General features: G+C 38.0%; 1 protein-coding gene across 1 annotated transcript in view; it reads left to right on the forward strand.

Moving 5' to 3' along the window:
• The first annotated feature begins 93 nt into the window (after positions 1–93).
• Positions 94–26,587, forward strand: part of UBAP1 (ubiquitin associated protein 1) — a 51,364-nt gene continuing 24,870 nt past the window's right edge. The window contains 1 exon segment of the mRNA XM_024753766.1: positions 94–479. The gene's annotated coding sequence lies outside the window, so the exon portion shown is untranslated.

The following is a 26,587-nucleotide window of genomic DNA, read 5'->3' on the forward strand; positions in this document are numbered from 1 at the left end:
TGGAGCAGGTACCGGGAGACGGATGGGGGAGGGATAGGGAGGAAGCTGGAGGCTGAGTGGAATAAGAGGAGCGGCAGCTCAGGGGGTGTGAAGGCGAAGGGGCCAGAGACGGGTGACTTGGGGAGGATTCTGGGAGAAGGGTCGGCGTGAGGAGACCAGAGTTGAAGGGGCGGAGGGCAGATGGGACGCGGGAAAATAAGTGAGTTCGGATTAAGGGGACTAATACTCTACTGGAAAATAGGCGCAGTAGACAAATCTGTGTGGCTGGAGCGAAAGCTCGGTGGGAATTAGAGGATGTTGGGGAGAGGGACCCAGGTTTTAGTAAAGGTTAGTGATGGGGACGACTTGAGGGTGAGCTGGGGACGTGAGATACAGATTTAGTTTTCCCTGAGGCGAATAGGTTAGGGGGAAAGGGAGGAGACCAGATCCGGGGCGAGTGATCTTTGGGGATATATTTGGCCTTGCCTGGTCTTCTCCAGGTATGTTAATCTTGCTTCTTTTGTTTGTTTCTCGGGTGGAGACTTATCTGTACAGTCCCCCTGGGCTTCATAAACAGCCCCTAATCTTCCTTGTGGATCATTAATTTACAGTTCATTTATTTGATCTCTATCAGCGATCTCTGACCTTTGTGTTGTCGCCACGTTTTTGTTTCCAGACAGTTTCTTAAAAGTGTGGCTAGGCAAAAAAATACATTTTATATTAAACTGAAATAAAAATTTGAGAGTTTTTAGACACCACGGAGTGTTGCAAAACCAGATTTGGTAATTTAGTTATCTATTAAATAGCTTCTGTTCTAACTCACCTTACTAGGGCTTCTTTCTTTCCTCAGTTCTAATTATTAGAATTTGAGAATTTGGATAGATATGATGGATGTTTCTCTTCAGAATTTTGTCAGATTTGATGATGTGAAAAACGGGGCACTTAGTCTTTAGTGATGCACAGCTCTTTCTAGTTAATGTCCCAAACTAGTTAAACTGAAAGTTTCTGTATTATTTTGTAGCAAAGAATGTAAAATGTCTGAAGTCTAAAAGAATTACATTGTCTGCATTAACCTACTTTTTAAAGTGGGATTTTATAAATTAAATTTTTGTTTCTAATCCATCCTATTCTTTGTTACTTATTTATTCAACGTTTATTGACTGCCAAATGTGTGTTGCATTAATAAGTCATAATTATGGAAATGGGAAAATTAATATTTCTCTAGTGAGAATATCATTGCACAGCCTCATTGGAAGAAAAAGTGTTTTTTGGAAATGAAGACTAAGGAAGTCTTATAAAATTATGTAAATATAAGAACTTACTGAATTTTTCTTTTGTTTAGTATTTGACTCATTATTTCATCATGACATACTTTATGTATATCTGAAAGATTTTATTTTTCTTTTTAATTTTGAAGAAGACAGTAACAGTATCCTAATATGATAATATTAGGTCTGTGGACAATTCTCATCAGTAGTTTTTAGTTCCCATTTCTCAGGCTGGCAAACATCACTTTATCTTGGGTGACTTTTCTTTGATATCTTGACTGTGGTAAGGTATTTAAAATGAGGATTCCTGAAGTTTAATTCAGTGACTAAAATTCTCTGAAGTTTTTCAGCATTATAAATGTATCTTCATTACCTCAGAGTGTAGTTGTCAGTATTATACATTTTTCCTGTTATTTAATTATATTGTTGAATGTTTTGAGGTTTTTTTATATGTAGATTATTTTAAGTGTAAACATTTTCCCCACAGAGCAACCAAAACCAAAACCAGACCATCAGTTTATCATTAACCAGGTAATTTTCTTCAGACAGTCTTTCTCAAGAAATGCAAAAGGTAGCATACAGTACCTTAAATTAGGTATTAAATAAGCTTCTTCTTGGAGTCAAGAAAACCTTGAGTTGAAGCTTAGAAATAACTGGATTTAGTTTCCCACATAGCATGGGAATCCTTGCATCTGTATCACGAAGATGAGTGAAAATCTATCCTCTTTTCCAGAATCTAATTCGTTATAGGAAAGAGCCTTTCAGTCAGAGAAAGATGTAAGCAGGGTGTTGCTCTTCTAACCTGTAGGACACAATTTCTTGTAATATTGGAAAATAATTTGAATGTAAGAATAATATTTTCCTATGAATTGAGAATTATAATTTCAGATTTAAAAAATTTTAGGTGAGGGCAGCTAGATTTACAAAGGGATATGTGCTAAAATTGGGTCTATATTAATGAGCTAGGCATTGTTAAACACTTTACATAATCTCACTTAATCCTTACAATTCGTTTAGGTAAGCAGGTCGTGAGAGGCATGCTTTTTAGGTGTTGAGGAAACTGAGGATTAGTAAAGTTGAGTAACGTAACCAAGGTTACTAAATTTGTCCAATTTCAATGCCTTTACTGCATCTGTTACATCATTTTGCCCCACTTAGATGGTCACAGGGCCATTTAATTCCTATCAAGTAAATTTAAAGTATAAGCATGAGTTTTAAAGTAATACCATTTTAAACTACTTGTTCTCACTGAAATAGTAGTGTAACTGGAATGATAAATAGTTCATTACAATTTTAGTCACTTAATATATCATCAGTATTCTAGGAGGAAGTAAATACCTGAATATTTTGTACTTTACAAAATAAACTGGATAAGCTGGATAAGGGGCTAAAAGTTTTTATACTTGTATTGCTGAGTCAGGTTGGACCTGCTTCAGCAAGGGCCAAAATTTGTATTTGGCAGTAATCCTCATGTGTTCTCAGAATTTTGGGTTGGTCATTGTCAGTTGCTTAATGCTTACCAAACACTTCCAGTGTTTGAGTCACTGAATTGGCTCATGGTAATTGTGAATCTTGTGGTTTACTGAGTCAAGAGCCAGCAGTGTGTGTGTTTTGGTTGTTTCATTTCCTCCCCAACACTTAATATTGTCAGAGTTTAAAATTTTTTTCTTATCTCTTGGGTTTGAAATAGGATCTACTGTGTTTGTATTACCATTTCCCAAAGTTGAGCATCCTTTTTGTATGTTCATTGGCCATTTGTGCTTCTGTGATGTGTATATTCAAGTTCTCTGCCTATTTTTGAGTTTTCTCTTTTTCTTATTGATTTTTAAGAGTTCTTTATTTATTTTGTATACTAATTATTTGTTAGTTGATGGTTTGCAAATATCCTCTCCCAATTTGTGACTTGTCTTATCTCTTCATAGTCTTTTGATGAGAAAAGTTCATAATTTTAATGAACTGAACTTTTCAGTCTTTTATGCTTTTTATATCATATTTAGGAAATCCTCTTCTACTAGGCATGCTGTTTTAATAAATACAAGAGTATACGTGTCTGTACGTGGCATCTAATGTGACATTTAGTACCAATATTTGCTTGATTAGAAAGGCCAACTTCTCAAGGGTTGTGTTTGTATTGTCTTTGGAGTTACAGGGCCAGACTTTTTAAAAAAAATAAGTTTATTTATTTATTTATTTAGTTTTGGCTGCATTGGGTCTTCGTTGCTGTGCATAGTTGCGGTGAGTGGGGACTACTCTTTGTTGTGGGTGCGTGGGCTTCTCATTGTGGTTGCTTCTCTTGTTGCAGAGCACGGGCCTTAGGCTCGTGGACTCAGTAGTTGTGGTGCACAGGCCTAGTTATTCTGCAGCACGTGGGATCTTCCCAGACCAGGGATCGAACCTGTGTCCCCTGAATTGGCAGGCGGATTCTTAACCACTGCGCTGCCAGGGAAGTCCTGGGCCAGAGGGTTTTAAAAGCAGCTTGAGTTGTGCCTTATACACAGGTTACATATATTTCCCCAAACTGGGAAACTAACAGATTTGTGAATGATGTATGCATTTTACAAAATGATAATAATGTGGTATGACGGTGAGAGAGTTTTCTTGTGCGCACAATTCATGAGTCACTCATTCTGAGCAGTTAGGATTTCTACTAAAATATGTTCAGAAAGATTTTTTGATATCTAGTCCTGTCTAGTGTGGGCTTTATCAAGAATAATTGTGGGGCTTCCCTGGTGGTGCAGTGGTTGGGAGTCTGCCTGCTGATGCAGTGGACACGGGTTTGTGCCCCGGTCCGGGAGGATCCCGCATGCCGCGGAGCGGCTGGGCTCCTGAGCCATGGCTGCTGGGCCTGTGCGTCCGGAGCCTGTGCTCCGCAACGGGAGAGGCCGCAACAGTGAGAGGGCCGCGTACCGCCAAAAAAAAAAAAGAATAATTGTGGTTTGTGAGAGAGCTGACGTGGAAACATTTTGGAAGAGTTTTTTTGTTTTTATATTCAAGTAATACAATATTATATAATTAGGATAAAATTAGGTGGAATGTAATTACATTAAGTAAAAAGGAGAAATATGTAAATTTTCATGGTTAAACAACAACTTTGGACTTCCGTGGTGGTGCAGTGGTTAAGAATTCGCCTGCCAATGCAGAGGCCACAGGTTCAAGCCCTGGTCTGGGAAGATCCCACAGGCTGCAGAACAACTAAGCCTGTGAGCCACAACTACTGAGCCTGTGCTCTAGAGCCCGCGAGCCACAACTACTGAAGCCTGCGTGCCTAGAGCCCATGCTCTGCAACAAGCGAAGCCACTGTGATGAGAAGCCCGTGCACCACAACAAAGAGTAGCCCCCTCTTGCCACAACTAGAGAAAGCCCGCACGCAGCAATGACGACCCAAAGCAGCCAAAAATAAATAAAATAAATTAATTAATTAAAAAAAACCCCAAAACAAAACAAAACAAAACAACAACAACTTGTTCCTGTGTGTGGGGGGGTGTTTTTTGGGTTTTTTTGCTCATATGTTATTTAAATTAAATTAGATATTTAAAAGAATGAAATACTCTTCTTAGTATTGGAGAAACTACATCTGTTTAAAGTTATGATGGGGAATTCCCTAGTGGTCCAGTGGTTAGGACTCCGATCTTTCACTGCCAAGGGAGCAGGTTCAATCCCTGGTCAGGGAACTAAGATCCTGCAAACCACGTGGTGTGGCCAAAAAAAAAAAAAAATTATGATGAACATTGCAAACTGACTAGAACATATGTGAGGGAGGATATAGTTTTTCTGTTTTGTTTTTTAAACTCCCTGCCCAGTTCTTTGGACTGTGTGGCTCCTATCCACCATTAAACCCTTATCTCTTAGGTTATTTTTATAAAAATCTTGAGCGATTTGATTTACTCTGTCATGTATTAAAGCCTCTGAAAACTTTTTTCTTTTTTTCATGAGAAGACTATGGAGTACTTGAACTTTGGGAACTGTTCTTCTAAGCAGTTGAATGTTCTGTTCCTGGCAAAGATCATGTTGAAATATAAAACATCCACCAGACTTTAATTATACTGTGAATACTGTATAGTGATATACAGTACACCCTTGGTATTTGTGAAAGATATGTCCCTAAAGTTTTGAGAATCCTTGCATAAATACCATACTTTAGAATGTCTCTCATAGCTTATAGAAGAGTATAATGGAAAATTTTTAGTTACCATCAGATTTGATGGGTAAATAGAAGAGAACAACAAAGTTAGAGATTTTGATGCTAAACTCAGCCTTCAGCTACCTTTAACTCCCAATCTTTTGCTGTTTGTCACTGCTGGCTGGCCTATCCCCAGCCTCTTTTTTTTTTTTTTGCGGTACACGGGCCTCTCACCGCTGTGGCCTCTCCCGCCGCAAAGCACAGGCTCTGGACGCGCAGGCCCAGCGGCCACGGCCCATGGGCCCAGCCGCTCCGCAGCATGTGGGATCTTCCCGGACCGGGGCTCGAATCTGTGTCCCCTGCATTGGCAGACAGATTCGTAACCACTGAGCCACCAGGGAAGTCCCTCAATAGTAAAATTTTGAATTTACTATAACATGAGGTTGATTTGGGACCTTTTTATGAGATGTTTTCTTAATATATTATAAGCTTTTTAATTAACGTCTTTTGCCAGGAGAGATTATATTGTAATGGAAAGAACTCTGGACAGTGAGTTGAAAGATCTAAAGTTCTAGTTCTGGCTTCCCATTTAAAACTAACCATCTCTTTCAGACTTGAACTTTTTAGTTTGTAGAATGGGGGTACCTGCTTATATCTCCTAGCATGTGAGGTTCATATAAGATGTATGCGATGGTCTTTTCAAAAGTACCTAAGACTTTAACATATAGTTTTGAAAATTATAAAGTTTTTAACATATACTTTGTTAGAAGCATAATACTTTTCCACTGTTAGCTAACATTCTTATTTTTCTAAAGCTGATATACTGCATTTTATCCAGGAATTCTCAGTAACTTTTATTTATTTTTTTATGCTTAATGTTTGTCTTTTTCCATTAGAATTAATTTTAATGAGGGATTTTGTCCTGTTATAGTTGCCACTTAGAGAAGTGCCAAGCAATAATTGTAGGTACACCTTAAACAGATGTTGAGTGAATGAGGCATGAAGCCTGAGAAATTGCCTTTTGCTGTGACCAGGCAGGGATAGTTTTTCAAGTGAACAAAATTTGATTGGGAACCAGCAAGGGGGGAACAAAAAAGTAATTATTTAGGGAATTCTCTGCTGGTGCAGTGGTTAAGAATCTGCCTGCAACGCAGGGGACACAAGTTTGAGCCCTGGTCCAGGAAGATCCCACATGCTGTGGAGCAGCTAAGCCCATGTGCCACAGCTACTGAGCCTGCGCTTTAGAGCCCATAAGCCACAACTACTGAGCCTGCGTGCTACAACTACTGAGGCCCGCGCGCCTACAGTCCATGCTCCACAACAAAGACAAGCCACCACAGTGAGAAACCTGTGCACCGCAGTGAGAAGCCTGAGCACCACAAGGAAGAGTAGCCCGCACTCGCCGCAACTAGAGAAAGCCCATGCACAGCAATGAAGACCCAACGCAGCCAAAAATAAATAAATTTAAAAAAAGAAAAAAAAAAAAGAATTCTCCCTTTCACCCAAAATGTGCACACACACACACACACACAATTAAAAAAAATTATTTAGCTAGTTTTTCAATTGGGGGAAAAGAATAAAAGCCAGATAACATCTCTCTTCACTGTAGAATTCTATTTGCATATTCCTGTGTTTTCTTTCTTTTTTTTTTTTTTTTTTATTATTTTTTGGCTGCGTTGGGTCTTCCTTGCTGCATGTGGGCTTTCTCTAGTTGCAGCGAGCAGGGGCTACTCTTCATTGCAGTTCGCAGGCTTCTCATTGCGGTGGCTTCTCTTGTTGCAGAGCAGGGGCTCTAGGTGTGCAGGCATCAGTAGTTGCAGCACGCGGGCTCAGTAGTTGTGGCTCGTGGGCTCTAGAGTGCAGGCTCAGTAGTTGTGGTGCACAGGCCTAGTTGCTCTGTGGCATGTGGGATCTTCCCGGACCAGGGATCGAACCCGTGTCCCCTGCATTGGCAGGTGGATTCTTAACCACTTGCTACCCAGGAAGTCCCAACCTTTTTTTAATTTTTATTTTTAATCTTTAACCTTTATAGAGGGTTTCCTATTTGATCTTCAGGGACTCACTTATAAGTCAATGTAAAAAATGAATGGGTTTCTTATTATGGGTGACGGTCTCTTGGTACCAGCTTTCTTTATTCTTTAGAGTACATACAAGCCATTGAAGTGGGGAACTACTCTTACTAAAATAAGATTTGGTTTAGGAAGGTGAGGAGGTCCCAGTAGACAGTGGTAACTGTTGCTTGTGTTATCTTATTTTGTCCTTATAATAACCCTTTTGATTTACTTCATATTAACATTTCTTATATTATTAATCTTTGCTTTTACTTATAAGAAGAATGTGTTTGTTGAGTTTTGTTATTAGAGATATATTACAACCCGTTTTGATAGATACTTGTACAACAACTAAGATTTGTTGAAAGGTCTGCCATGTGCTTTTTGTTTTCCTTTATTAGAAATCATTTCATAATAAAATATGAAGTTATAAAATATAGAAGAAGAATTCTTTTGTATGTGTATTGTATGTACCTTTAGCTTTAGAAGTAGAGCTCTTAAGACAATTGCCAATAACCTTATTATGTTAATTGCTACATTCAGTAATATGAAGCAGATCTTTTAGTGGATAATTTTCAAAGGATGAGGAGCCTTTGTTGATTTTGTTTCCGAGACTCTAACCACACAGATATCTTTTCTATAACATTTCCTATCCTAATTTCCCATTTTCTAAAAGGCTTGTCTTTTATGCTTTTTCTTTTTTTGAACCCAGGCCGAATATTGGTCTTTGAACAGGGGGAGTAAATTCTCTCATATTGATTATGTTTATAAATCTATTTAGTTTTATTCTTATTCTACGTTTTCTGTTTACCCTCCTTCTTTCTTGCTTTTTAAAATCTTTTTCTTCCTTTTGATTAATTTTCTATATTTGACTTCTTTGCTTTAGTTATTTGAAAGTTGCTCATCCTATTCCTTTTTTTATGTTGGTTGCTGTTAAAATTTTTATATGTAATTTTAAAATTTATTTATTTATTTGGCTGTTCTGGGTCTTAGTTGCTGCATGCAGAATCTTCATTGTGGTGTATGGTATCTTTAGTTGTGTCATGCGAACTCTTGAGTTGTGGCATGTGGGATCCAGTTCCCTGATCAGGGATCGAACATGGGTCCCCTGCATTGGGAGCGTGGAGTATCAGCCACTGGACACCAGGGAAGTCCAATGTATATAATTTTTATACATAAAATCCATATGTCCTGTATATGTAATCTCTACAATAAGACAAGTTTGTTTTACTTCCTCCTCTCTCCCAAATTTCTCCCATTTTCAGGTCATCTCAGATTTTACTTCCAGATCACTTATTTACTTTTATGTTAGGAGTTGCCTTGGACTACGTATATTTTACTGATTTATTTGCCCACTGCTTTTTCTGATGTTTTCCATTTCTCCTACTTTAGATTAATTTTATGCTTTGGTAAACTATATCTCCGAATTCTTTTTTCAGGAAGGAATCAATGAAGAGTGAATTTTCAGTCTTTAGATCTTGAAATGTTTTCATTTTGCTCCCTTATTTGGATACTAGGGCTCTAATTTTACAACTATCCTTAATCAGATTTTTGAAGATAATTGCTCCATAATTTTATAGCCTCTGTTGTTGATAGTGAGTTCTTGAAGCTAGTCTTATTCTCTTTCCTTTGTATATATCCACTTTCTATCTGGAAGCTGTTTGTTGTTCAGACTTTTAAAAATCTGGTGATGATCTAAATTTTTGTGATGTGTCTAGATTTCAGTTTTTACCAGTGCATTTTGCTTGGTACTCACCTCTTCTAGTTTCAAGACTGTGTTATTTATTTATTTAGCTCTTAGAGGTTTTATTTCTCTTTTTCCGTACTCTCAGTTCTCTCCTGAAAGTCCTGTTAGACCAATTTGAGAACTGCTTAAAACTATTGATCCTGAGCCTGAAACACTTTCACCGTGGCATATTTTTTCCACCTTCTAAACTCGTCTGTATTTAGGGCTGGATTTTTAAAAATAGCTTTATTAAGGTATAGTTCATATATCACAAAATTCAGTCATTAAAAATATACAGTTCAAAAAAAAAAGTGTACAGTTGAGTGTTTTTTTAGTATTCACAGTGTGGTGAAACCGCCACTACAGTCTGTTGAAAATGTTCCAGAGCATTTTCAGTACCCTAAAAAGAAACCTCATGTCCATTAGCATTCACTCCCTATTCCACTCTCCCCACAGCCCCTAGCAACCACTTATTTACTTTCTGTTTCTGGATTTGCCTATTTTAGACATTTCACATAAATGGAAATATGTAGTCTTTTGTGACTTGCTTCTTTCATTTAGCATGCTTTCTGTGTTCAACCATGCCATTTTTTTCCCCATAAGTTTATTTATTTTATTTATTTATTTTTGGCTGCGTTGGGTCTTCGTTGCTGCGCACGGGCTTTCCCTAGTTGCAGCGAGCGGGGGCCACTCTTCATTGTGGTGCGTGGGCTTGCAGTGGCTTCTGTTGTTGAGGAGCATGGGGTCTAGGTGTGTGGGTTTCAGTAGTTGTGGCATGCAGGCTCAGTAGTTGTGGCACATAGGTTTAGTTGCTCTGCGGCATGTGGGATCTTCCCGGACCAAGGCTCGAACCTGTGTCCCCTGCATTGGCAGGCACATTCTTAACTACTGCACCACCAGGGAAGCCCCATGCCATTGTTTTTTATTGCCAAATAATATTCCATTGTATGTATGTATCATGTTTTTTTTGTCAGTTGATGGACAGTTGGGTTGTTTCCACTTTGTCTATGTGGATGTATGTTTTCATTTCTCTCAAGGATTAACATCTTAAATTTCAAACAGTCTAGTTTGAACTGATAACCGACTTAACTTCAATATCATACAAAGACTCTGATCCTGTATGGTTTTGTACTACCCCCTTTAAACGTTGTTGTCACAAATTGCAACTTATGTGCAACATGGATGAACCTGGAGGGCATTATGGTAAGTGAAATAAGCCAGGCATAGAAAGACAATAGCATAGATCTTTTTTTTTTGGTTGCGTTGGGTCTTCATTGCTGCGGGTGGGCTTTCTCTAGTTGCGGCGAGTGGTGGCTACTCTTCATTGAGGTGTGCTGGCTTCTCATTGCAGTGGCTTCTCTTGTTGCAAAGCATGGGCTCTAGGCACGTGGGCTTCAGTAGTTGCAGCACGTGGGCTCAGTAGTTGTGGCACGTGGGCTCTAGGGCACGCAGGCTTCAGTAGTTGTGGTGTGTGGGCTCTAGAGCGCAGGCTTAGCAGTTGTGGCGCATGGGCTTAGTTGCTCTGCGGCATGTGGGATCTTCACAGACCAGGGCTCAAACCCGTGTTCTCTGCATAGGTGGATTCTTAAGCACTGTGCCACCAGGGAAGTCCAGTAACATAGATTTATAATAATTTTGTGCATTAAAAAAAATCTGTACTAAATAAAAAGGGGAGTTGGAAACCAAAAACAATACTAGCTGTTAGCCCATTTATTCTTTTTTTAAAATAAATTTATTTATTTATTTATTTTTGGCTGCGTTGGGTCTTTGTTGCTGTGTGCAGGCTTTCTCTAGTTGCGGGGAGTGGGGGCTACTCTTCGCTGTGGTGCACAGGCCTCTCATTGCAGTGGCTTCTCTTGTTGTGGAGCACAGGTTCTAGGTGCACAAGCTTCAGTAGTTGTGGCACGTGGGCTCAGTAGCTGTGGCCTGCTGGCTCTAGAGTGCGGGCTCAGTAGTTGTGGCTCACGGGCTTAGTTGCTCCACGGCATGTGGGATCTTCCCAGACCAGGGCTCAAACCTGTGTCCCTTGCATTGGCAGGCAGATTCTTAACCACTGTGCTACCAGGGAAGTCCTAGCCCATTTATTCTCAGCAGAGGTCTTTATTTCTTCCTGAGGCTTTGAGTTACTGTGGTATTCTGCTATTTCAGCCTGAAGGACTTTTAACATTTCTTGTAAGCAGCAAACTCTCTCAGGTTTATTTATCTGAGAATGTTTCAGTTTCTCCCTCATTAAAAAAAAAAATTATCTATTTTTTTTGGGCTGTGTCGGGGTCCGAGTTGCAGCATGTGGGATCTTTCATTGCAGTGTGAGGGCTCTTCGTTGCAATGCGTGGGCTTCTCTCTAGTTCTGGTGTACAGGCTCAATAGTTGTGGCATGTGGGCTCTCTGGTTGTGGCACATGGGCTCCAGAGCACATGGACTCTGTAGCTGTGGTGCAGGCTCCAGAGCACGTGGGCTCTGTAGTTGTGGCGTGCAGTCTCCAGAGCGTAGGGCTCTGTAGTTGTGGCATGTGGGCTCTGTAGTTGTGGTGGGCAGGCTTAGTTGCCCTGTGGCATGTGGGATCCTAGTTCCCTGACCAGGGATCGAACCTGTCCCCTTCATTGGAAGGTGGATTCTTAACCACTGGACCACCAGGGGAGTCCCCCTCCCTCATTTTTTGTTTTTTTAATTAATTTATTTTTGGTTGCATTGGGTCTTCCTTGCTGTGGGTGGGCTTTCTCTAGCTGTCGCAAGTGAGGGCTACTCTTCTTCATGGTGTGCGGGCTTCTCATTGCGGTGGCTTCTCTTGTTCAGAGCACGGCCTCTAGGTGTGCAGGCTTCAGTAGTTGTGGCATGAGGGCTCAGAAATTGTGGCTCATGGGCTCTAGAGCACAGGCTCAGTAGTTGTGGCATACAGGCTTAGTTGCTCCGTAGCATGTGGGATCTTCCTGGACCAGGGCTCAAACCTGTGTCCCCTCCGTTGGCAGATTGATTCCTAACCACTGTGCCACCAGGAAAGTCCCTCTCCGTCATTTTTGAAGGACAGTTTTTGCCAGATACAGTATTCTTGGTTGACAGTTTTTTTTTCTTTTGGTAATTTAAATATGTCATCCTCCTGTCTTCTGTCCTCCATAGTTTCTGATTAGAAATTGACTGTTAATCTGTTGAGGCTCCCTTGTAAATGATGAGTTGCTTCTCTTGCTTTTAATGATTCATTCTTTTTTTTCAACAGCGTTTGCTTATAATGTGTCTTGGTTTGAATCTCTTTGAGTTTATCCTACTTGGAGTTCATTGAGCTTCTTGGATTTGTAGATTCATGTCTTTCATCAAATCTGGGAAGATTTTGGCCATTATTTTTTATTTAATTATTTATTTATTTAATTATTTTTTTTTGTGGTACACGGGCCTCTCACTGTTGCGGCTTCTCCCATTGTGGAGCACAGGCTCTGGACGCATAGGCTCAGCGGCCATGGCTCACGGGCCTAGCCACTCCGCGGCATGTGGGATCTTGCCATACCGGGGCATGAACCCGTGTCCCCTGTATCGGCAGGCAGACTCTCAACCACTGCGCCACCAGGGAAGCCCTTGGCCGTTATTTTTTAAAATAGTCTTTCTGCCCTTTTCTCTTTTCTGGGACTCCTGTAATGTGTATGTTGATATGCTTAATGGCATTCCACAGGTCTTTTAGGCTCAGTTTGCTTTTCTTGATTCTTTTTTCTTTCGTTGTAGACATTGCTCTGTATTCAAGTTTGCTGATTCTTCGTTTTGTCTGCTCAGATCTGCTGTCATACCCATCTAGTGAACTTTTTGTTTCAGTTAGTATATTTTTAGCTCCAGTATTAAAACTACTGAAGTATAGAAAGTTGAACATGAAAGCCTTCTTTTACCTTCTTCCAGAACTAACCATTGTTAACAGTTTGGTATGAATCCTTTCTGATTTTTGTGTACATACAAAAAGCCATGCAAATATATGTGCTTGTTGAGGTTTTTTAAAGCTTTTTATTTTCATACAATTTCACATTTACCGAAAACTTACAATAATAGTACAGAGTTCCTGTATACCTTCTATTGAGATTACCTACATGTTTCATATTTTTGTTATGTTCTTCACTCATTCTCCTTTCCTATCATCCATCTGTCCTCTATTTGTATTTACATATACATATTATTTTTTTCATAATTGCTTGAAAGTAAGTTGGGGACTTCCTGGTGGCGCAGTGGTTGAGAATCCGCCTGCCAATGCAGGGGACATGAGTTCAATCCCTGGTCCGGGGAGAGCCCATATGCTGCAGAGCAACCAAGCCTGTACGTCACAACTGCTGAGCCCACGTGCCACAACTACTGAAGCCCATGTGCCTAGAGCCCGTGCTCCACAACAAGAGAAGCCACCACAATGAGAAGCCTGTGCACTGCAATGAAGAGTAGCCCCTGCTTGCTGCAACTAGAGAAAGCCTGTGCACAGCAACGAAGATGTAACACAGCCAAAAATAAATAAGTTAACAAAAAAAAAAGAAAAAAAAAAGAAAAGTAAGTTGAAGACACAGTACCCTATTACTGCTTTACAGTGCGTGCTTCCTAAAAATAAGAACATTCTCTTACATAGCCACATACTAATGATCAAAATCAGGAAATTAACTGTTGTTGAATCACCCATTGTCCAGCAGCATTCTTACAGCAAAAGAACATCCTGGATCATGCATTACATTTAGTGGTTTTGTAGTTTTAATTGCCTTTCATCTGAAACAGTTTCTTAGTCTTTGTCTTATGACTTTGACATATTTGTAGAGTACAGACCATTTTATAGAATGTCTCTCAAGATGGGTTTGTTTGATATTTCTTCGTGATTAGATTCAGGTTGTTTGATACTTCCTCATGATAGTTTCACTTTTGGCAGGAATACCACAGAATTGATGTGTTCTCAGTGTATCATATATGGAGGTGTCAGTTTGTTCCATTACTGGTAATGTTAATTTTGATCACTTGGTTAAGGTGGTGTCTGCCAAGATAAAGTACTGTTTTCTCCACCATACTTAATAAAAAATATATTGTGGGGAGATACTCTGAGACTATGTACATATCCCGTTACCCTTGTGGAACTTGAACCCACTTGTTTTAGCATCTACTGATACTGATTCTTCAGATTATTGATATGATGGTCACCAATTATGAGTTAGGTTTAATTCACAGTTTTAGAAAATTAAAATGTGATTATTCTGCAGCCTCTTTCATTTTACACTATAGCAGTAGCATCTTTTTATTTCTTTATTTTAGAAAGTTCCAAACTTATAAATGTAGATCTAGCCATAACAGCTGTCAATCTGCCTTTCTTCCTCCCCCTCTCCCTCCCTTCCTCTTTTTCTTTCTTTCTTTCTTTTTAATAAATTTCAGGTGTACAACATAGTGATTTACAATTTTTAGAGGTTATACTCCATTTATAGTTATTATAACAATCTTATTTCATATACATGCCCTCTTCCCAGTTATTTTGGAGCAAATCTCAGTCATATCATTCCATCTGTAAATATATTTTTGTGTATCCCTGAAAGATAGGAATTATAAAAAAACTGTAATACCATTGTCCTACCTTAAATTTTAACTTATTTAATATTATCAGATATCCAGTTAGTGTTCATATTTTCCCAATTGTTTTGACTTTTTTCTTCAGTGTGTTCGGATTGGGATCCAAATAAGATCTGTATGTTGTGATTGCTTTATTTATTTAAATAATATTTTTTAAAATTTTAATTTAATTAATTTATTTGGTTGAGCCAGGTCTTAGTTGTGGCTCGCCGGCTCCTTAGTTGCAGCACATGGGCTCCTTAGTTTTGGCATGCAAACTCTTAGTTGTGGCATGCATGTGGGATCTAGTTCCTTGACCAGGGATTGAACCTGGGCCCCGTGCATTGGGAGAGCAGAGTCTTAACCACTCTACCACCACAGAAGTCCCTGTGATTCCTTTAGATTTATTGCTTATGCTCTTTTTTAACTTATAGATTCCCTCCTTTCTATTTTTCTTCTTTTTTTCTTTGAAATTCTGTGTTGAAGGAAACAGTTTTTTCCTGAAAAGTGTCTTACAGCTAGGAGTTTGCTGTTTAATTCAATTTACTACTATTTCAATTAGAATTTAGTGTCTATATATAAATATAAGTATACATATATACAAATATATGCGGTTTGTTTCTTATTTTCCTTTTTTTCTCCTTCCTTTGTCAAATTTTGGTATCAGTATTATGCTAATCTCATATGGTAACTTGGAAATTTGGCATTAATTCAATAGGTACTTACTGAGCACTATTTACAGACACTATGCTTGGTGAAATGGTGAACAAAACCAAAGTGGTTCTTGTACTCATAGTGCTTAAAGCCTAGTGGGGAAAGCTAGGCAATAAATAAACCCTGTATAAAACTACAAAGTGCAAAGCTGTGTTTGTTTCCATTTTATGTGTTGGAATAATTTAAGTAAAATAGGAATAATTTGTTGCTTAAAGACTTGCTAGAACTTTAAATAAAATCATCTATTCTGATGCTTATATTTACATAAAATTATTTTATTTGCCTGTGAAATTACTTAGCAACCCTTACCTTCTCCCCTCAGATCCTTGATATTCTGTGAAGTTGTGCCATTTTTATATTGTTTGTTCCCTGGTATTGCACAGTGTTCCCCTGGGGGTAGGAGTTCTCAAGTTTGGTGAGCAAGGCTCTGTTACTTCTTTGTTTCTATGGGAGAAAAATCATTGAGATTTCACATGACTGAAACAGTCAGAATGATGCAATCCACTGAGTGTGAAGACTCTTGAAAAGACAGAAAAATTATGTTTTTGATTACTTCTCTCAGGTCAGATTAATAGCCTCTGGTATGATAATTAGCTTTTTTGTATTTTAAATTGATCAATTATTTTGTATTGGCTTCTAGTAGAGTGAAATTGTTTTATTAGTGTCAAATAGTAAGCATTTTCTTCTCCTTCAAAAAACATGGGTGTGGACTGTGTATACCTACTGAGTCATAGATTCAACAAGTAATTACATGTGTTTATGTGCCCTCATAACTAAGAATATGAAGTCTTGTGATATCTTTCTTATATATATTACTAGAAAAACGATTGAAGTACTTAGTTATAAAAGAATGTGTCTAGACCCTTAAAGGTTTTGCAAAGATTGTCAGAGGTAATTTACTCCAGACCTCTCTTTTTACAGAAGAAGCCGTGACTTTTTTTTTCTTCTTCTTCTTCTTTCTTTGAAAGGTTTTGACTGGCTCTAAGCCATACCAAATTGATGAAAGAAGTGAGACTAGAGCCTAAGTTTTTAACTGTCCAGAGTGCTCTTTTCTCGCTTGTATTCTGCCATAAGTTGTGATGTGGTTTTTGAAAGAGTTGGGAAGGAGATGATATTTTTGGTTCAGCAATTTCTTGAAATTATTTTTTCCCAGTTAATGTTTATTAATAGTTTAAAAAATTAAGTTGGATAGGTTTATGGCTTTATTTCCTCTTGGGATGTTGTGCTCTTACTTGCTGAACTCTAAATTACATTAAAGGGAGTGTTAAGTGAATTTTAATGAATTGGTTAAGATATTGACTTGAAATTTTTAATTGGCTAATGCTTTATGTCATGACTCCCAATTCTAGCTTTTAGCTAGTCAGTACTTTCCTGTTCTTACATTATGTTAGCCTCACAGGCCTTTCCATTTCATACTATTTATTGGTAACTACAGGAAATCATTGTTTAACTTTTTTAAGGGCATTGTTTTGTCTAGTTTCATTCCCAAGTTACGTATTAGTTAGCGATATAAAATTATCATATTTTCAGAAAGTTTGAGGGGGCAAGAAGATATGAAAAGGCCACCTCTGCTAAAGATTAGACACTGTGCTTGGAGGAGGAGGATTAAGAGGAGCCCAGAGTCCAGGAAAATCCTTGTTTGGATTTTTCTTGACCCATTTTGGAATTAACTAGAGTTCTTAACTGCAGTTCTGATAAAATCACATTGGGTCAGTAACTTGCCTTGACACTATTATATTGTCTTTTTTATGTACTACTTGTTGCTTTTTAAATTTTAGTGAGGTGATATTTAACTATAACCAGTTTTTATTAAACTGTGAAATGAACTTTGCATTCAGTCACTATTTGCTTGTTTTAAAGCCTTTAGTATACTATATGGTTAGTAGCTTTGGTAAAAACCTCATTTGCAAGAGAAATTAGTGAGAAACCTTGTACAGTACCAGAATTTGACTTTAAAAATAACCTTTTGTTTTCAAAGTTTTTCATGAGGCAAGCATTTTGTTGGATTTTAAGTCTCAGAAAGTTGTTTTTGCCCACTAGCTTTCTGTATAGAGTGAAATAGTTTTTATGGACTTGGGCAGTTGTGCACTGTTACTGTACTTTTGTTTGTTTGGAATTTATTTTGGTATGGAAGTGTGAGGTGAGCATCCAACTTTACTTTTTTCTAGGTGGCTACTCAGCTGTCTCATCACTTCACAGATTTTAAATGGCACTTTATTTAAAAAAATATTTATTTATTTGGTTGCTCCAGGTCTTACTTGCGGCACGCAGGATCTAGTTCCCTGACCGGGTATCGAACCTGGGTCCCCTGCACTGGGAGCGTGGAGTCTTAACTGCTGGACCACCAGGGAAGTCCCTTAAATGGCACTTTAAATGTCTACATTTGGGGTATTTTTAGGGATTTCTACTCTGTTCCATTGATCTGTTTATGTGCCAGTACAGCACAGCTTTAAGTGTTGTATTTTGTAATGAGTATTTTAATATCTGATAGGCTATTCTCCCTTTATTATTTTCTTTGGAATTTTCTTGGCTACTGTTAATTGTTATTTCCATATGACCTTTAGAGTCAGCTTGTCTCGTTAAAAAAATGAAAACAGAAGACTCCAGTTTTCATTTGCATCATGCCAAATTAATATAGCAACTTAGGAAGAATTGATCTTAATGATGTTGTGTGTCCTAGCCAAGATTATTATATATTTTTCTGCAATTGTATAAGTCTTCTTTTGTGTCTTGGTAGCTTTAGTTTTCTTCCATTACATCTTAGTTTATTCCTACTTCTTATCTCCTGTGGTATATCATGCTTCCTTTATACTTCTTATCTGGTCATTGTATATATGAAGGGTATTTGTTTCAGAATATTCATTTGTAATTAAACACCTTTTTGTATTATATTTGTAATAGTTTTTCAGTTTTTGGTCTTCCTTGGGAAAGTCTATCTTCTGACATTTTATACTTTTTACTTCTTTCATCTGATGTTAAATAAAGCAATTGTGATAATGGACATCTTTGTCTTGTTCCTGTGCTTAGTGGAATCTTTGTATAGTTTCCCCATTAGTCAGCATTCTCTGGCTTTGGTATTGAGAGGGATGATTTTTGTTATTGTTTTAACCTTATGTTAAGGACATGGCTATATGATTTTTCTTCTTAGATCTATTAATATATGGTGAATTATATCAACAGATTCCTAATGTTGAACTATCCTGTATTCATGGAATAAATCCCACTTGGACATGATGTATTCCTATAATGTACTACTAAATTTGTGTTTTTTATTTTGAGGATTTTTAAATCTGTATTTATACATGAGATTTTTCTGTAGTTTTTTTCTTTTATGGCATCATATTCTTACTTAAAAAAAATTAGAAACCTTCCTTCTTTTCTTATGTTTTAGAACCATGAAAATCTCATTGGACTAAGGTTTCTTTTGGGTGGCGAGAGCTCTGATAATTTTTTTCTCTTTCCTCTTTGGTTATAGGTCTGGTTAACATTTCTCCCTCTTCTATGGTCAGTTTTGATAGTTAATATTTTTCTAGAAGATAATCCATTTTATCCAGGTTCTCAAATGTATTTGACAGAAGGGGAACAAAGCAATGACTTGGGATTATTTTAATTTCCTCTATTATTTTGTATACATATCCACCCCCCCCGCCCCCTTTTAAAATTAAGTTAGCTGGATGGTTATAATTTTCCAAAGAACCAGCTCTTGGGTTTATTTATTAGTTGATCTGTTTTTCTGATTTTTTTTTTTTTGCGGTACGTGGGCCTCTCACTGTTGTGGCCTCTCCCGTTGAGGAGCACAGGCTCCGGATGCGCAGGCTCAGCGGCCATGGCTCACGGGCCCAGCCGCTCCGTGGCATGTGGGATCCTCCCAGACCGGGGCATGAACCCGTGTCCCCTGCATCGGCAGGCGGACTCTCAACCACTGCGCAACCAGGGAAGCCCCATAAATTTTATTTATTTTTGGCTGCATTGGGTCTTCGTTGCTGCGCGTGGGCTTTCTCTAGTTGCGGCGAGCGGGCTTCTCATTGCAGTGACTTCTCTTGTCGCAAAGCATGGGCTCAAGGAGCGCAGGCTTCAGTAGTTGTGGCACATGGGCTCAGTAGTTGTGGCTTGCGGGCTTATTTGCTCTTGGAATGAGGGATCTTCCGAGACCAGGGATCGAACCCGTGTCCCCTGCATTGGCAGGCAGATTCTTAACCACTGTACCACCAGGGATGTCCCTAAAGACACCTTTAAGATGTTACTGTGTAAATGATATCACTTAACCTGAATACTGAATATTTAATTTGGAAACATGAATATTTTTCCTTCATTTTATTATACCATTATAGATTTATGGTATGTTTAGAGTTGGCTGATTATTCAGTCTACTACGCTTATCTTACCCATGAAGAAACTGAGGCTCCAAAATGTCTCTTGAGACCTGAGAGAGAAGAAAGCTTTTTGTCAATGAGTATAGTATAGTCTAGTATTGACATTTTCATGGCATTTACATGTGTGATTTTTTTTTTTCTTTTTTCTTTTGGCTGTGCCACATGGCTTTGACATTTTAATGGCATCTACGTGTGTGATTTTGTTTTCTTTTTCTTTGGCCATGCCACAGGGCTTGTGGGGTCTTGGCTCCCTGACCAGGGATTGAACCCGCGCCCTTGGCATTGAAAGCTTGGGGTCCCAACCACTGAGTCCCAACCACTGGACTATGCCAGGGAATTCCCTACATGTGTGATTTTTGTCATATATATGTTGTATGGGTGTTAACTTGGTTTTCAGACTTGAAATTTGATGATTTCCAAAGCCATCTTTCTCTGTAAATTGGAGAATTTCCAGGATTAATTTGCATCTTGGGAAATTCCTGATTACAGTTCACATTGTGTGTGATTGGGATAGCTTACTGAGTTGTTAAATTGCTGTTTTGTATTGGGAAGATGTTTGTAGTGTGTAATTTAATGATGATACGAGAAAGGGAAGAAAGAAAATTAGAACATTAATATTAAATTGCCCTTGGGCTTTCTCTTCCCCTTACGAAGCTGCGTGGGCCTTGCTTACATGTTTTCATTCTCCTGGTCTCCTACCCTTACTTCCTTTCCGCTACCCTCCTCACCTTTCCCTTTTTTCATTCCTTACTCTATCTCTTCTGCCTCTTGCATTCTAACTCCTTCTCTCCCTGCAGTTCTATTCTTGTAACCTATTTCCCCATCTCTCTTTGTTCTTAGATGTCTTTAATCAGTGATTCAAAATTTTTAGTTGTCCGGTTTTCTTCCTGTAGCATATGAGCTAAAGTGGCACTGAACCAGCAAAATAAAACATTGCTTTTAATTCTTGGTTGCTTCAGGGAGTTCTACACTTTATTAGTGTAAAGTTTATGAATGAAAAATGTGTGTACGGGGCTTCCCTGGTGGCACAGTGGTTGAGAGTCCGCCTGCCGATGCAGGGGACATGGGTTCGTGCCCCGGTCCGGGAAGATCCCACATGCCGTGGAGCGGTTGGGCCCGTGAGCCATGGCTGCTGAGCCTGCACGTCCGGAGCCTGTGGTACGCAACGGGAGAGGCCACAACAGTGAGAGGCCTGCATACCGCAAAAAAAAAAAAAAAAGTGTGTTATTGTTAGTAGAAGCATTTATATTTAATAGAAGCATTTATATTTATTTTAGTGGAAATTTATGATGCTTAAGATTTTTTTTCTCACGTGAGCATTTGTAATTTTACATTTGGGGCAAATACATTTTTTTCAGTCTTGTTTTGTGTACATTTGTTACTTAGGAAAAGCAACTTGTAAAAACATTTTAAAACTTATTTCCCATCACTTACATGCTTTTAATGAACACTCTTTGTGCCATCACAACCTATTTTCTGAATTTTCCATAATTTAATCATTTTCATGATTGAACATTTAGATTATAGGGAAGTATTATAAAATAAGTATTTACAATGAAATAAAATATAGGAAGTTTATGTGGAAGCTCATACACACACATCACACACACACACACACACCACACTTAAGTTTGCTCAGATGTTCCAAGAAAAAAAAGTTGACCCTAAGTAGCTATTAAAATGCTTTTTTTTTTTTGGAACGCGGGTCCCCCACTGTTGTGGCCTCTCCTGTTACGGAGCACAGCCTCCAGACGCGCAGGCTCAGTGGCCATGGCTCACGGGCCCAGCCGCTGCGCGGCATGTGGGATCTTCCCGGACCGGGGCACGAACCCGTGTACCCTGCATCGGCAGGCGGATTCTCAACCGCTGCGCCACCAGGGAAGCCCTAAAATGCTTTTGATACTTCAGAGATAGTGAAGTGTTACTGCATAGCAGACATTAGAAAAATCTTTAAGTGACCAAATATGGATGGATTTCTCATATTCTTATGGTTTGTGGAAAATATAATAGGAGTTGCATTCAGTGAACTATTTTAATATTTAAAGAAAACCCCTAGATAATCTACATTTTATCAGCTCTATTGAGGCATAATTTTAAAGAATTTTCACCTGTTTTTTAGTAATAAGGGGTACTGTGTTTTAATTTTTCATTTATTAGTCTTTTCAACAAATTTTGTTTTGTTGCTGATAATATGCATGTTTCTTTTTTTAATTTAATTTTATTATTTATTTTTGGTTGTGTTGGGTCTTCGTTGCTGCACGCAGGCTTTCTCTAGTTGAGGTGAGCGGGGGCTACTCTTCGCTGTGGTGCGCATGCTTCTCTTGTTGCGGAGCATGGGCTCTAGATGCGCAGGTTTCAGTAGTTGTGGCATATGGGCTTAGTTGCTCCTCAGCATGTGGGACCTTCCTGGACCAGGGATCAAACCCGCGTCCCCTGCATTGGTAGGTGGATTCTTAACCACTGCGCCACCAGGGAAGTCCCAATATGCATGTTTTAATGGGGTAGGGTGTAGTTATTGATTTGCATTTCCCTGACTAGTGAAAAATGTGTTGAACATCTCGTGTGCTTCTTAGTCATTTGTGTATCTTTGGAGAATTGACTATTCAGATTATTTTGCCAACTTTCTAATTGGATGTCTTTTTATTATTGAATTGTAGAGTTATTTATATATTCTAGATACAAGTCCCTCAGATAGATAATTTTCAATATTTTCTCCCTTTCTGTGGGTTTTCTTTGGTTGAGGCTTTTTTTAAAAAGCCATTAAAAATTCATTTAAATTTGATTGATATATATACACTAATATGTATAAAATGAATAATAAGAACCTGCTATATAAAAAAACAAAATAAAATTCAAAACTCTTCGAGGGAAAAAAAATTCATTTAAATTTGGTGGAACTTCTTTAAAACATTCCTGATGTTAGCTTGTTCACAGAATTATTTATTAAATCAGAGTCCCCCCCAAAAAAAGAAATCAGAGCCTCTCCCAAGCCATTTACTTCTCAAAAACAGCTGCTGCTTCAAACAGCTGATATCCCACAATATCAATAAATATTAGGAACACAGAGATGAAAACACTGATTTCCTGCACCTGTCTGTGAGCGTATTCCCAGGTCTCATTGCTGGATGCTTAGATTCTGCTTCTTTCAACAGAGATTTAGAAAAAATACATTTCTGGTCTGTACCTCTGTGGGAAGATTGAGGCTGCCAAGAATCTTGCTTCTGGGTTTAATAGTTTCCCTGTATTGTTGTGGTTTATGTACATTATGATGACTCTGAATCCTGTAAGAGTCTATGAAATGTCTTCTATACATAGAAGAAAGTTAAATCATTTTCAGTGTGGTTTGTTGGTTCTTTGAAAATTGATGATCCATATACTTTAAAATTTTAGCTCTCCATTAACTAGTAGAATATCAACCAGAATGTTTCATCCCAGCATCATGCTGGAAAACTGAAACTTTTAAAGTAAAGCATTAAAGAAATTATAAAATTAATACTTGTTTGCCATACAGTGTTCAGAAACTGTAGAAAAATTTTATGAATTATTCCCAGTGCTACCACTTAGAGGTAGCCACTGTAAATATGTTTAATGTATTTCCTTCCGATGTTTTTCTTTTCACAAATTAAAAAACGTCTTGTTTCTTTTAAAATCTGTGAATACTTACTTTTTCCATAATACTTTTTTTCCTTAAAGGGGTTGAGTACAACCTTTGTCTTCTACTCAGTGTTGTGGTTAAGTCCATAGCAGTTAACTAACCAGTAACTCTCTGTGACTAATGGAAATGGCACAGTAATTGTTCGCTGTTGCCACTTAAAACTATACTTGAATGACATTTGCTGGCTATTAGGCCTTAATATAGGGTCACCTACACTACCTACAATGTGGCGTCACTGGACGTCAGGACAAATATATGCTCTTGCTACTGTTATAGTATGACTTTCTAACCAATGTAGGACAGATAAGTTGGTATGTGAAATAAGCTACGGAAATGCCTCTGTGAAGTGGCCTTGGCAAAGTTAGAATCAAGAATGGGCTATTGGAAGTGGTTTGTTTTGTTTGTTTGGTAGCTGCTTCCCCCCCCACCCCCACTAAAGAGAGTTAATTTATTATCCTTCAGATTGTAAAAATTAATGAATAAATTTCTCTTTTACCAATGACTGAAATTATTACTTATTTCACTCATAATAGCCATTATGAAAGTGAAAAAATGTCATTCATCTTTCTCTTTCCCTTCCTCTGTACCTAAATAATCATTCTTTAGTTTGCATACCTTATCAAATTCAGAGCTACTTTTTTTTTTTGGTAACAGCTTTATTGATATAATTCATATCTCATACAATTCAACCATTTAAGAATACAATTCAACAGTGTTTAGTATATTCACAGAGTTTTGGGACTATCACCACAGTCAGTTTTAGAACATTTTCATCACCCCATAGAGAAATTTGGTTCCTGCTAGCCATGGTGACTGCATTGTAAAAACGGTTTTAGCCTTGCTCTTTGCGAAGTTTAAAAGGTATTTTACCAGTTAAAGACATAGTGTTAAAATAATGTTAATTGAATTTGTAATTTTCAACTTGTGTTTCATTCTTTCTTTCTAAAGGAGCCTAAGCTAAGAGAGAGATAAACCCATTTACTTGCACTTAAAATTTTTTTTTGCTTTTAAATTGGGAAGAAATCCATTGTTAGAAACCATACTTCACTGTAGAAAACCCTTGTCATCAGGCAGAAAGCATACTAATAGAGTTTGGTACAGCCATATAATATGTTATTTTGAATTTTGGCATTTTAAAAATGAAACTTTATTCTACTTCTAGTGGAGTAGCTTAAAATATTACTAGTGTTATTCAGTGATTCTATTTTATCTAATTTCAATATGATGGGTATATATATACACTTTTTAAAAATTTGAAGGTATAATTTGCACAAAGTAAAATTTACCCTGTTTTCAGTTCTGTGATTTGTGACAAATGCATATAGTCCTGTAACCATTAGTGCAATCAAATATAGAAGTTTCAATAACTTCAAAAAATTCCCACATTCCCTTTTATATAGTCAGTTCCTTCCCCCACTATTAGTGTCCAGTAGCTAGATTACTTTTTTGTTCTTGTAGTTTTGCCTATTCTGGAATATTGTAAGTGGAATCCTATTCCATACATATATGTATGTAACCTTTTGAGTTTGGCTTCTTTCACTTACCATAATGCATTTGAGATTCATCCAAGTTGTTGTAGTGTATCAGCATATCACATACTGTCCACCCATTTAAAGTGTACAATCCAGTGGCTTTTAGTATATTCACAGAGTTGTGCAGTCATCACCATAATCACATTTAGAATATTTTCATCACCCCAAAAAGAAACCCTGTATCTCTTAGCCATAATTTCCCCATCCCCCTGAGTTAACTTTTATATACGGTGCAAGGTATGGATTGAGGTTTATTTTTTGCATACAAATGTCTGGCATCATTTGTTGAGAAGACTATCCTTTCCCCTTTGAATTGCCTTGCACCTTTGTTGAAAATCAGTTAACTATATGCATATGGGTCTATTTCTTTTTTTATTTTCACTGTCATTATTTTAATTTCATTTTGAACAAAAAATCCACTTGTTGCATACTTCACAGCACGCAGCTCTTCTGATCTACACATGTCTGGGTCAGTTTGAATTCTTTTCTCAGTGAAGTACAGCCTAAAGCACTTGTGTGCTTGGTCGTTACGGTACATCTTCGGGACATTTTTTTCATATGGGTCTATTTCTGTACTCTGTTCTGTTGGTCTGTGTGATATATTTATGCCATTTCCATACTGTCTTAATTACTCTAATAGTAAGTCTTGAAGTTAGGTGGTAAGTTCTCCAGCTTTGTTCTTTTTCAAAATTGTTTTGGCTGTTGTTTCCTTTGTTTTAAAATCAACTTGTCAGTTTCTTAAAATCCTGTACAGATTTAATTATTTTGAATACTTTTCACATGATAGGTGCAATATACTCGCCTTCTTTAAAAAAAACTTACAGTGGAACATACAGGCATACCTCAGAGATATTGTGGGTTCAGTTCCAGACCACTGAAGTAAAACGAATATCACAATAAAGCAAGTCATGCAAGGTTTTTTGGTTGCCCAGTGCATGTAGAAGTTATGTTCTGGTGAGGGGACTAAGATCCTATATGCTGGGTGGGGGGGTGGGCAACTAAGCCCGAGGGCCACAACTACTGAGCACGTGGGCCACAGCTAGAGAGCTTGTGTGCCGCAACTACAGAGCCCACGAGCCACAACTAGAGAGAGGCCTGCGTGCCACAATGAATTTCCCACATGCTGCAACTAAGACCTGATGCAGCCAAAAAAAAAAAAAAAGGTTATAGCTAAAAAATGTCATAACAATTATAATAGTAACATCGAAGGCCATTGATCACCATGACAAATATAATTATAATGAAAAAGTTTGAAATATTGTGAGAATTACCTAAATGAGACACAGACACGAGGTGAGCAAATGCTGTTGGAAAGATGGCGCCTTAGGCCTCAGACTTGCTCAATGCAAGGTTGAGCATACCTTCAATTTGCGCAGTAAAGTGAAGGGCAATAAAATGAGGTATGCCTGTAGATCATTTTAAGTATGATGCCTTGCATTGTACTGTAGGTAATACAGGCTAGTAGAGACCATACCATATATTCGTTATATGCTTATGTCTCAGGCAAGTTAAAGGTCTAAACATCATATCAAGGGAAATAAACTTTTAGGTTGAAGATCTCAGATTGTCTTTGCAAGAAAAGGACTTTGTACCTACTCAAAGTGCAAAGATAATACTAAACTAGATGTGTG

The sequence above is a fragment of the Neophocaena asiaeorientalis genome, unplaced genomic scaffold (assembly GCF_003031525.2).
Source record: "Neophocaena asiaeorientalis asiaeorientalis breed wild unplaced genomic scaffold, Neophocaena_asiaeorientalis_V1.1 scaffold220, whole genome shotgun sequence".
NCBI classification, from domain to species: domain Eukaryota; kingdom Metazoa; phylum Chordata; class Mammalia; order Artiodactyla; family Phocoenidae; genus Neophocaena; species Neophocaena asiaeorientalis.